General features: G+C 37.6%; 1 protein-coding gene across 4 annotated transcripts in view; it reads left to right on the top strand.

Annotated features, from left to right (window-relative positions):
• Positions 1 to 13,353, top strand: part of ITPR2 (inositol 1,4,5-trisphosphate receptor type 2) — a 526,334-nt gene that overhangs the window by 221,810 nt on the left and 291,171 nt on the right. The gene's annotated exons all lie outside the window — the stretch shown is intronic.

Here is a 13,353-nt window from a genome sequence, read left to right on the forward strand (position 1 = left end):
GTTATATTGGTTTTAATTTTCAGTAGGTTAATTAGTTGCTGTTTTCAGATTTCACTAAATACTAAATAAACCATAAAAATTTTTAAGCAGTGTTTTAGTAGACTAGTGCCAACAGTATAAAGATAATGTATTGAGTTTCTTAAATACCTCTCTAGTGTTTTATTTAGTTGTTATTTTATTTTATTTTATTTAACACCTTTATTGGAGTATAATTGTTTTACATTGTTGTCTTAGTTGCTGCTGTATAACAAAGTGAATCAGCTATATGTATACATAATCCCCATATCCCCTCCCTCTTGCGTCTCCCTCCCACCCTCCCTATCCCACCCCTCTAGGTGGACACAAAGCACCACACTGATTTCCCTGTACTATGTGGCTTCCCACTAGCTATCTACCTTACATTTGGTAGAGTATATATGTCCATGACACTCTCTCACTTTGTCCCAGCTATCCTTCCCCCTCCCCATGTCCTCAAGCCCATTCTCTACATCTTCGTCTTTATTCCTGTCCTGCCCCTAGGTTCTTCAGAACCATTTTTTTTTTTTTTTTTTTAGGTTCCAGATATAGGATGTTCACGTACAGTATTTGTATTTCTCTTTCTGACTTACTTCACTCTGTGTGACAGACTCTAGGTCCAACCACCTCAGTACAAATAACCCAATTTGGTTTCTTTCTGTGGCTGAGTAATATTCCATTGTATATATATGCCACATCTTCTTTATCCATTCATCTGTCGATGGACACTTAGGTTGCTTCCACGTCCTGGCTATTGTAAATAGAGCTGCAGTGAACATTGTGGTACATGACTCTTTTTGAGTTATGGTTTTCTCAGGGTGTATGCCAGGTATTGGGATTGCAGGGACGTATGGTAGTTCTATTTTTAGTTTTTGAAGAAACCTGCATACTATTCTCCATAGTGGCTGTGTCAATTTACTTTCCCACCAACAGTGCAAGAGGGTTCCCTTTTTTCCACACCCTCTCCAGCATTTATCGTTTGTAGATTGTTTGATGATGGCCATTCTGACTGGTGTGAGATGATATCTCATTGTAGTTTTGATTTGCATTTCTCTAATGATTAAAGATGTTGAGCATTCTTTCATGTGCTTGTTGGCAGTCTGTATATCTTCTTTGGAGAAATGTCTATTTAGGTCTTCTGCTCATTTTTGGATTGGGTTGTTTGTTTTTTTGATATTGAGCTTAATGAGCTGCTTGTAAATTTTGGAGATTAATCCATTGTCAGTTGCTTCATTTGCAAATATTTTATCCCATTCTGAGGGTTGTCTTTTGGTCTCGTTTATGGTTTCCTTTGCTGTGCAAAATCTTTGAAGTTTCATTAGGTCCCATTTCTTTATTTTTGTTTTTATTTCCATTTTTGTAGGAGGTGGGTCAAAAAGGATTTTGCTGTGATTTATGTCATAGAGTGTTCTGCCTATGTTTTCCTCTAAGAGTTTTATAGTGTCTGGGCTTACATTTAGGTCTTTAATTCCATTTTGAGTTTATTTTTGTGTATGGTGTTAGGGAGTGTTCTAATTTGATTCTTTTACATGTAGCTGTCCAGTTTTCCCAGCACAACTTATTGAAGAGGCTGTCTTTACTCCATTGTATATTCTTGCCTCCTTTATTAAAGATAAGTTGACCATACGTGTGCTGATTTATCTCTGGGTTTTCTATCCTGTTCCATTGATCTATACTTCTGTTTTTGTGGCAGTACCATACTGTCCTGATTACTGTAGCTTTGAACTATAGTCTGAGGTCCCAGAGCCTGATTCCTCCAGCTCCGTTTTTCTTTCTCAAGATTGCTTTGGCTATTTGGGGTCTCTTGTGTTTCCATACAAATTGTGAAATTTTTTGTTCTAGTTCTGTGAAAAATGCCAATGGTAGTTTTATAGGGATTGCATTGAATCTGTAGATTGCTTTGGGTAGTATAGTCATTTTCACAATGTTGATTGTTCTAGTCCAAAAACATGGTATATCTCTCCATCTGTTGGTATCATTTTAAATTTCTTTCATCAGTGTATTATAGTTTTCTGCATACAGGTCTTTAGTCTCCCTAGATAGGTTTATTGCTAGGTATTATATTATTTTTGTTGCAGGTGTAAATGGGAGTGTTTCCTTAATTGCTCTTTCAGATTCTTCATCATTACTGTATAGGAATGCAAGAGATTTCTGTGCATTAATTTTGTATCCTGCAACTTGACCAAATTCATTGATTAACTCTAGTAGTTTTCTGGTGGCATCTTTAGGATTTTCTGTGTATAGTATCATGTCATCTGCAAACAGTGACAGTTTTACTTCTTCTTTTCCAATTTGTGTTCCTTTTATTTCTTTTTCTTCTCTGATTGCTGTGGCTAGGACTTCCAAAACTATGTTGAATAATAGTGGTGAGTGTGGATATCCTTGTCTTACTCCTGATCTTAGAGAAAATGCTTTCAGTTTTTCACTATGGAGAATGATGTTTGCTGTGGGTTTGTCGTATATGGCCTTATTATGTTGAGGTAGGTTCCCTCTATGCCCACTTTCTGGACAGTTTTTATCATAAATGTGTTTTGAATTTTGTTGAAAGCTTTTTCTGCATCTATTGAGGTGATCATGTGGTTTTTATTCTTCAATTTGTTAATATGGTGTATCACATTGATTGATTTGCGTATATGGACGGATCCTTGCATCCCTGGGATAAATCCCAGTTGATCGTGGTGTATGATCCTTTTAATGTGTTGTTGGATTCTGTTTGCTAGTATTTTGTTGAGTCTTTTTTCATGTATATTCATGAGTGATATTGGTCTGTAATTTTCTTTTTTTGTAGTATCTTTGTCTGGTTTTGGTATCAGGGTGATGGTGGCCTCATAGGATGAGTTTGGGAGTGTTCCTTCCTCTGCAATTTTTTCGAAGAGTTTGAGAAGGATGTGTCTTAGCTCTTCTCTAAATGTTTGATAGAATTCACCTGTTAATCCATCTGGTCCTGGACTTTTGTTTGTTGGAAGATTTTTATCACAGTTTCAATTTCATTACTTGTGATTGGTGTGTTCATATTTTCTATTTCTTCCTGGTTCAGTCTTTGAAGGTTATACGTTCCTAAGAATTTGTCCATTTCTTCCAGGTTGTCCATTTTTGGGGCATAGAGTTGCTTGTAGTAGTCTCTTAGGATGCTTTGTATTTCTATGGCGTTTTTTGTAATTTCTCCTTTTTCATTTCTAATATTATTCATTTGAATCCTCTCCCTCTTTTTCTGGATGAGTCTGGCTAATGGTTTATCAATTTTGTTTATCTTATCAAAGAACCAGGATTTAGTTTTATTATCTCTGCTATTGTTTTCTTTGTTTCTGTTTCATTTATTTCTGATCTGATCTTTATGATATCTTTCCTTCTGCTAACTTTGGATTTTGTTTGTTCTTCTTTCTCTAGTTCCTTTAGGTGTAAGTTTAGATTGTTTATTTGAGATTTGTCTTGTTTCTTGAGGTAGACTTGTATGCCATAAACTTCTCTCTTAGAACTGCTTTTGCTGAATCCCATAGGTTTTGGATCATCGTGTTTTCATTGTCATTTGTCTCAGGTATTTTTTAATTTCTTCAGTGATCTCTTGGTTATTCAGTAACGTATTGTTTAGCCTCCATGTGTTTGTGTTTTTTATGTTTTTTTCCCTGTGATTGATTTCTAATCTCATAGTGTTGTTGTCAGAAAAGATGCTTGATATGATTTCCATTTTCTTAAATTTACTGAGGCTTGCTTTGTGACCCAAGATGTGATCTGTCCTGCAGAATGTTCCGTGCACACTTGAGAAGAAAGTGTAATCTGCTGTTTTTGGATGGAATGTCCTATAAATATCAGTTAAATCTATCTGGTCTGTGGTCTCATTTAAAGCTTCTGTTTCCTTATTAATTTTCTGTTTGGATGATCTGTCCATTGGTGTATGTGAGGTGTTAAAGTCTCCCACTATTACTGTGTTACTGTCAATTTCCTCTTTTAGAGCTGTTAGCAGTTGCCTTATGTATTGAGGTGCTCCTATGTTGAGTGCATATATATTTATAATTGTTATATCTTCTTCTTGGATTGATCCCTTGATCATTATGTCATGTCCTTCCTTGTCTCTTGTAACATTGTCTCTTGTCTCTTGTAACATTCTTTATTTTAAAGTCTCTTTTATCTGATATGAATATTGCTCCTCCAGCTTTCTTTTGATTTCCATTTGCATGGAATATCTTTCTCTATCCCCTCACTTTCAGTCTGTATGTGTCCCTACATCTGACGAGGGTTTGTTGTAGACAGCATATATATGGGTCCTGTTTTTGTATCCATTCAGTAAGCCTGCGTCTTTTGGTTGGAGCATTTAATCCATTCACATTTACGGTAATTATCGATATGTATATTCCTATGACCATTTTCTTAATTGTTTTGGGTTTGTTTTTGTAGGTCCTTTTCTTCTCTTGTGTTTGCCACTTAGAGAAGTTCCTTTAGCATTTGTTGTAGAGCGGTTTTGGTGGTGCTGAATTCTCTTAGCTTTTGCTTGTCTGTAAAGCTTTTGATTTCTTCATCGAATCTGAGTGAGATCCTTGTTGGTTAGAGTAATCTTGGATGTAGTTTCTCCCTTTCATCACTTTAAGTATATTATGCCACTCCCTTCAAGCTTGTAGAGTATCTGCTGATGAGAAATCAGCTGTTAACCTTATGGGAGTTCCCTTGTATGTTATTTGTCATTTTTCCCTTTTGCTTTCAGTAGTTTTTCTTTGTTTTTAATTTTTGCTAATTTGATTACTATGTGTCTCGGCGTGTTTCTCCTTGGGTTTATCCTGTATGAGACTCTGTGCTTCCTGGGCTTGGGTGGCTATTTCCTTTCCCATGTTAGGGATGTTTTCGACTACAGTCTCTTCAAATATTTTCTCTGGTCCTTTTTCTCTCTCTTCTTCTGGGACCCCTATATTGCGAATTTTGTTGCGTTTAATGTTGTCCCAGAGGTCTCTTAGGCTGTCTTCGTTTCTTTTCATTCTTTTTTCTTTACTCTGTTCCATAGCAGTGAATTCCACCATTCTGTCTGCCAGGTCACTTATCTGTTCTTCTGCCTCCGTTATTCTGTTATTGATTCTTTCTAGTGTGTTTTTCATTTCAGTTATTGTATTGTTCATCTCTGTTTGTTTGTTCTTTAATTCTTCTGGGTCTTTGTTAAACATTTCTTGCATCTTCTTGATATTTGCCTCCATTTTTTTTCTGAGGTCCTGGATCATGTTCAGTATCATTATTCTGAATTCTTTTTCTGGAAGGTTGCCTATGTCCACTTCATTTAGTTGTTTTTCTGGGGTTTTATCTTGTTCCTTCATCTGGTACATAGCCCTCTGCCTTTTCATCTTGTCTCTCTTTCTGTGAATGTGGTTTTTGTTCCACAGGCTGCAGGATTTTAATTCTTCTTGCTTCTGCTGTCTGCCCTCTGGTGGATGAGGCTATCTAAGAGGCTTGTGTCGGTACAGTTTTTTTCCTGTAATTGATATCTAGTCTCATAGCATTGTGGTTGGAAAAGATACTTCATAAGATGTCAGTTTTCTTAAATTTACAAAGGCTTGATTTGTGACCTAAGATATGATCTATCCTGGAGAATGTTCCATGAGCACTTGAGAGGAAAGTTTATTCTGTTGTTTTTGGATGGAATGTCCTATAAATATCAATTAAGTCCATCTTGTTTAATGTGTCATTTAAAGCTTGTGTTTCCTTATTTATTTTCATTTTGGTTGATCTGTCCATTGGTGAAAGAGGGGTTTAAAAGTCCCCTACTATTATTGTGTTACTGTCAATTTCCCCTTTTATGGCTGTTAGCAGTTGCCTTATGTATTGAGGTGCTCCTATGTTTGATGCATAAATATTTATAATTGTTATATCTTCTTGGATTGATCCCTTGATCATTATGTAGTGTTCTTCTTTGTCTCTTGTGATAGTCTTTATTTTAAAGTCTATTTTGTCTGATATGAGAATTGCTACTCCAGCTTTGTTTCTATTTCCATTTGCGTGGAATATCTGTTACCATCCCCTCACTTTCAGTCTGTGCATGTCCCTAGGTCTGAAGTGGGCCTGTTGTAGACAGCATATATAAGGGTATTGTTTTTGTATCCATTCAGCCAGTGTATATCTTTTGGTTGGAGTATTTTACTCATTTATATTTTAGATAGTTATTGATATGTATAGTCCTCTTTCCATTTTCTTAGTTGTTTTGGGCTTGTTATTACAGATCTCGTCCTTCTATTGTGTTTCCTGCATAGAGAAGTTCCTTTAGCATTTGCTGTAAAGCTCGTTTGGTGGTGCTGAATTCTCTTAGCTTTTGCTTGTCTTTAAAGGTTTTCATTTCTCTGTCGAATCTGAATGAGATCCTTTCTGGGTAGAGTAATCTTGGTTGTAATTTTTTCCCTTTCATCACTTTAAATATGTCCTCCCACTCCCTTCTGGGTTGCAGAGTTTCTGCTGAAAGATCAGCTGTTAACCTTATGGGGATTCCCTTGTAATTTATTTGTTGTTTTTCTGTTACCGCTTTTAGTATTTTTTCTTTGTATTTAATTTTTGATAGTTTGATTAATATGTGTCTTGCCATGTTTCTCATTACATTTATCCTGTATGGGACTCTCTTGGTTCCTGGACTTGACTGACTATTTCCTTTCCCATATTAGGGAAGTTTTCAAGTATAATCTCTTCAAATATTTTCTCAGTCCCTTTTTTTTCCTCTTCTTTTTCTGGGACCTCTATAATTCGAATGTTCATGCGTTTAATGTTTTTCCCAGAGGTCTCTGAGACTGTCCTCAATTATTTTCATTGTTTTTTTCTTTATTCTGCTCTGTGGTAGTTATTTCCACTATTTTATCTTCCAGGTCACTTCTCTCTTCTTCGGCCTCAGTTATTCTGCTACTGATTCCTTCTAGAGAATTTTTAATTTCATTTATTGTGTTGTTCATCACTGTCTGTTTGCTCTTTATTTCTGCTAGGTCCTTGTTAAGTGTTTCTTGTATTTTCTCTATTCTATTTCTAAGATTTCGGATCATCTTTACTATCATTATTCTGAATTCTTTTTCAGGTAGACTTCCTATTTCCTCTTCATTTGTTTGGTCTGGTGGGTTTTTACCTTGCTTCTTCATCTGCTTTATATTTCTCTGTCTTATCATTTTGCTCAACTCACTGTGTTTGGGGTCTCCCTTTCACAGGCTGCAGGTTCATAGTTGCCGTTTTTTTTGGTGTCTGTCCCCAGTGGGTAAGGTAGTTTCCATGGGTTGTGTAGGCTTCCTGGTGGAGGGGCCTGGTGGCTGTTTTCTCGTGGATGAGTCTGGATCCTCTTTTTCTGGTGGGCAAGACCATGTCCAATGGTGTGTTTTGGGGTGTCTATGAACCTAGTATGATTTTAGGTAGCCTCTGTGCTAATGGGTAGGGTTGTGTTCCTGTCTTGGTACTTGTGTGGCATGGGGTATCCAGCACTGTAGCTTGCTGGTTGTTGAGTGGAGCTGAGCATTGAGACGGAGACCTCTGGAAGAGCTCTCCAGATTGATATTACAGGATCCAGGAGGTCTCTGCTGGTCATCTCTCCCACCTCAGAGGCTCAGGCCTGACACCCAAGCGGAGCACCAAGAGCCTGTCACCCACACAGCTCAGGAGAAAAGGGAGAAAAAATATAAATGAAGAAAAATAAAATAAAATAATTAAAATAAAAAATAAAAAAACATATTATTAAAATAAAAGAAGTACTTAAAACAAAAAAAGAGAGCAGTGAAATCAAGAACAAATCCACCAATGATAAGAAGCACTAAAAACTAAACTAAGAGAAGCATGTAAATCAGAAAATAGTCTGTCGCATACAGCAAACCCCAAGTCTGCAGTTGCTTCCAAAGTCTACCGCCTCAGTTTTGGGATGATTTGTTGTCTATTCAGGTATTCCACAGATGCAGGTACATCAAGTTGATTGTGGAGATTTAATCCACTGCTCTTGAGGCTTCTGGGAGAGATTTCCCTTTCTCTTCTTTGTTCGCACAGCTCCTGGGGTTCAGCTTTGGAATTGGCCCCGCCTCTGCGTGTACGTCTCCACCCAGACAGGACGGGGTTAAAGGAGTGGCTGATTAGGGGGCTCTGGCTCACTCAGGCTCACTCAGGAGAGAGGGCTACAGAATGTGGGGCGAGGCTGTGGTGGCAGAGGCCAGTGTGACATTGCAACAGCCTGAGGCGCGCTGTGTGTTCTCCTGGGGAAGAGGTCCCTGGATCACGGGACCCTGGCAGTGGCGGGCTGTACAGGCTCCCAGGAGGGGAGCTGTGTATAGTGACCTGTGCTTGCACACAGGCTTCTTGGTGGCTGCACCAGCAGTGTTAGCATTCCATGTCCATCTCTAGGGTCCAAGCTGATAGCAACGTCTCATGCCCGTCTCCGGAGCTGTTTAGGTGGTGCTCTGAATCCCCTCTCCTCGTGCACCCTGAAATAGTGGTCTCTTGCCTCTTAGGCAGTTCTAGACTTTTTTCCGGACTCCCGGCTATCTGTGGTGCACTAGCCCCCTTCAGGCTGTGTTCACACAGCCAACCCCAGCCCTCTCTCTGGGATCTGAGCTCCAAAGCCTGAGCCTCAGCTCTCAGGCCCCACCCGCCCCGGTGGTGAGCAGACAAGCATCTTAGGCTGGTGCGTGCTGGTTGGCGGCGATCCTCTGTGTGGGAATCTCTCTGCTTTGCCCTCCACACCCCTGTGGCTGTGCTCTCCTCTGTGGCTCCAAAGCTTCCCCTCCACCCACCCCGTGTCTCCACCAGTGAAGGGACTTCCTAGTGTGTGGAAGCTTTTCCTCCTTCCCAGCTCACTCCCAGAGGTGCAGGTTCTGTCCCTATTCTTTTGTCTCTGTTTTTTCTTTTGCCCTACCCAGGTACGTGGGGGAGTTTCTTGCCTTTTGGGAGGTCTGAGGTCTTCTGCCAGCATTCAGCAGGTGTTCTGTAGGAGTTGTTCCACATGTAGATGTATTTCTGATGTATTTGTGGGGAGGAAGGTGATCTCTGTGTCTTACTTCTCTGCCATCTTGAAGGTCCTCCTTAGCTCTTATTTTAATCTGCAGGATTATAAACTGTTACTATTTAGAGAGGTTTACCTACCCCGAGTCTTCTGTTTCTTGGAATACCTAAAATATTTTGTAGTGCAGGGTGATGAGCAGAGGTAATTAGTGGGAGGGGGAGGTAATTAGAGTCATCAAAATGTTAAAGGGAAATTCAGTGGTGGGTAACTACTTTCTACTTGTCTCAGGACTAATTATCACTGATCTGCACAACAGTTTTGACTTAATTCTTTAGGAACTGTTTCTGTGATTTTATGTTGTAAGTTAGTAGAATGTAGAATTTCTAAAGCTTTTACTTATTTATTTATTTTTTTGGTTAAAATAGAGTTCTTCCATGGTATATTTAAGAAATAAGAGAAATTTCAACATTTATTTAGTGTTTGCTGTACACCAACTCCTGTAGCCGACACTGTCATGCATGGTATATCTTTTAAAATGTTACAACAAACTTTGGAGATAGTTATAAACATCATGTTTCTGAGCATGAACCAACTGAAATTGAGAAAACCCAAGTGTTTTCTCATTGTCAAAAAGCTCTATGTGATTTTAACTCAGGTCTTTTTTGATGATAAGTTCCAGGCTCTTTAATGTAAAATTGCACTTTCCGATATAATACTTTGTTATTTAGAGATGTATTACGCTTTCACGAAGTTAGAATACCTCTTTCTTTTACAAATACATATTTTGTAAATATTCTAGAGGATAAATGTAATGTTGCTTCCCCTTTCAGAACATTTAATTCTTTTATTTTAATATAGAACAGCTGTAAACCTCAGCAAAATGCAGTATGCGTTTGTAAAAGTTGGCCCCCAAAAATCACCGAAGAGTAGAGGTGAGATGTTCCATGAAGGATGTTAGTCACTGGTCTGCAGTTTAAGTTCCCAGTCATGAGGGAAAGTGGAGAAAGAACCTCTTTTATAGTGCATATCAATGGCATCCTCATAGCAGTTTAATAAACAGTTTGTATTGATGTGAGAAAGAAGATGAATAAGTCATCTGAGGGTAGTCATCTTATTAAAGATAAAACTGCATTACATGTGGGCTATAAAACTATTTTTCTAGGGACTTCAGACGAATACAAGTCAGTGAAGCTGAAATGTATTTATTTATTTGTTGACTTCAGGATTTATCAGTTCAGCAAATGGTAATAATTTTGGGTACTTAAAGCAGGAAGTGATTTAATACAAGGAATTAAATTTTTGAACAGTCTGGAGGAATACAGTTTAGAGGCTGCCACTGGACTATTGATTTCAGCGTCAAACAATCATAGCAATGATTCAGAGCTGAAGAAGCTGCTTCAGCTAATGCCAACACTGCTGCTGCCACCACCACTGATGCATACCTTAGAAGCTTGTGGCCAGATAACAGAACCCTCAGATCTATTGGGATTTTCTTTTCAGCCCTCATAGCCACAAGAAGATGGCCTTGAATGGATAGTGTATTAAGAGTATAGGTTTTAGAGTCTAAAGCTGTATACAGTCACTAACTGTATGTATGACTTTGGGCAACTTATTTTAATTCTTTCAGTTTTATTTTCATTGTCTGTTCAATGGACTTAATAATGGTACTTAGCTCATATGATTATTGTGAAGATTAAATGAGCAAACTCTGTGCATGTGGTGTGTCAGTTAATATGGCTTCAGTGGGAAAATATAAACAACAAGGTGACATATTATCTACTAACAAGTCAAGAAGTGAGGCTCCAGTTTTAATTAATTTATTGTCTCAATGCAATCATCATGGACCACTTCTGAGACTGATCTTTCCCATGATTGCATCACGACAGCAGCATCCTAGACATCACAACACTGTCACAAAAGAATATCTGTGCTTTTCTAAGTCTCCTGTTTAGGAGCAAGTAAACCTTTCCCAGGCGCCCCTTAGTAGATTCTATCTCATGTCCCCTTGGCCAAAGCAGGACCACATGTTTACCTCTAAACCAATGGACTCTAAGATTAGCTTAGACTAAATAAAAGATGCTCTGCAGGCTAGGATACTCTCCCCTGAGTTACATGGGGGAAGGATAAACGAAATCAAAATCTGCTGGCAAGAAGGAAGAAAGGATGTCGGTGTCTGCCAAAAGTCCACAGTCAGTGAATGCTTGTTATAATTATTATTGGTTTTCATGTGCAACACAGTGTGATGTTTACTATGATGCATATAGAATTATGAAATCTTAAAAGATACTTGTTAAATTAAAAGATACTTGTAGGGTTATCAAGTCTATTTCCTGTGTAGGAAGTTATCAAGTCTATTTCCTGTGTATTCTCTCTCTAAATAGGTCACCTAAGTGAGATATTTCTTAAAATAAAACAAACTTCTGTGATGGGAAATTCAATACCTCCCGAGGTAGAACATTCTGTTGAAATTAATGTATTGCTTAAGAAATAGAATAGTACCAATAAGAAGTCTCTGTGGTCCATCCCTATATCCCAGAGGAAACCATTATCATGAGTTCATGTTAATAATTTCCTTGCTTTTCTTAACTGTTTTACCATGTATATCTATATTTTTAAAACATTTAACAAAATGAAAAATATTTCACTTAGTCTGTTTTAGATATGTTTTGTCCTCCATCTTTGTTGTTGTATAGCAATGACTTATTCATTTTCTCTAATATACATTATTACATTTTATGCACATGTTTATCTAGTAAACTGTTGATGAACATTTTATGTTCTTTACATATCTAAAAGAAAAGTTTTAGAAGAAAGTTTTAAAGAAAATTTGCTACAGTTTTAAAAGAAAATTTGCTACCAAAAGGAGCTTAAAAAACTTTTTAATGTCACCTGATGCACATGTTTAAGCACCCCTTCAGGATATATATTTAGGTGTTAATATCTGGTATGTTTACCTTTACCAAATAATGCCAGTTGTTTTCCAAAGACCAAATGATACTCCCTCCAGGGCGTATGAGTTTCTGTGGTTCCCCATCCTGATGACTACTGGTTTTCTCATTTTTCCATTTTTCTTCTTTTTTTTTTTTTTTTTTGCGGTACGCGGGCCTCTCACCACTGCAGCCTCTCCCTCCGTAAAGCACGGGCTCCGGATGCGCAGGCCCAGCGGCCATGGCCCACAGGCCCAGCCGCTCCGCGGCATGTGGGATCCTCCAGGACCGGGGCACGAACCCGTGTCCCCGGCATCGGCAGGCGGACTCTCAACCACTGCGCCACCAGGGAAGCCCTCACTTTTCCATTTTTGATAATTGAGTGTGTTTGGTATATTATCCCTGTTGTGATTTTCATTTTGCTGGATTATTATGAGGTTGAGCATGTTTTTATATGTTTATTGGACATTTCACTTCCTCTTCCAGTTTAGATTAAGCTAAATTCTGTGTGCGCAGGTAGTTAGGTCCTACTAATTCATGTATAGCTACCTAAGGTTAAAAATATTTTTGACATAAAGTCATGGTGATGCTGTAATTCAAACTTGAACACTATCTTTTCATCTATTATTTCTTTTTTTCTTGCTTTATTGTGTTGGTAAGGTTTTGCAGTACAATGGTAAATAGATGTGGTGATAATGGGTATCCTTGTTTTGCTTCTGATTTTAAAGGGAATAATTTTAATATTTCACTATTGAATATAGTTTTATGGTACTTTTTTTTTTTGTAGATACCTTTTACCAATTGAGGAAATTCTTTTCTGTTTTTCGTTTGCTAATTTTTACTATGATTGTTGACTTCTATTAAATGCAGTTTATGCATCTGTCAAGATTGTTATTTTTCTTTAATTATAATCTGCTAATTTTGATAACATGAATCATAAATAGAGCTGCTACCATAGTAACCTTGCATTTTAGAATAAGTGTATCTTGGTGATATTTTTTACAGTACTACATCCAGTTTGCTAGTATTTTGTTCAGGATTTTACATCTTTGTTGTCAGTGAGGTTGGCCTCTAATTTTCCTTTCTTATACTTTTCCTGTCAATTGTTGGTATCAAGGTTAAACTAATTCTGTAACAAAGTGAGTTACACAATCTTCCCCTTTCTTTATCTCTTCTGTGAATGTTTGGTAGAACTTTTCTAAATCTGCCTGGGCCTTGGATTTAGTTTGTGGGAAGACTTTTACTAGTAATTAATTTTTAAAGTTTATAAATTCATTAAAATTTTCTATTTTGGGTCAGCTTGTATATTTTTCTGGCTATATACTTTAGTTTTCAAATTTATTCATCATATTTCATTATCTTTCTTTAAAAATAAATTTATTTATTTATTTATTTTTGGCTGCATTGTGTCTTCTTTGCTGCGTGCAGGCTTTCTGTAGTTGCAGTGAGTGGGGGCTACTCTTGGTTACCGTGTGTGGGCTTCTCATT

The sequence above is a fragment of the Aethalodelphis obliquidens genome, unplaced genomic scaffold, assembly GCF_003676395.1.
Source record: "Aethalodelphis obliquidens isolate GAN/ISIS:26980383/991018 unplaced genomic scaffold, ASM367639v1 scaffold36, whole genome shotgun sequence".
Taxonomy (NCBI): Eukaryota; Metazoa; Chordata; class Mammalia; order Artiodactyla; family Delphinidae; genus Aethalodelphis; species Aethalodelphis obliquidens.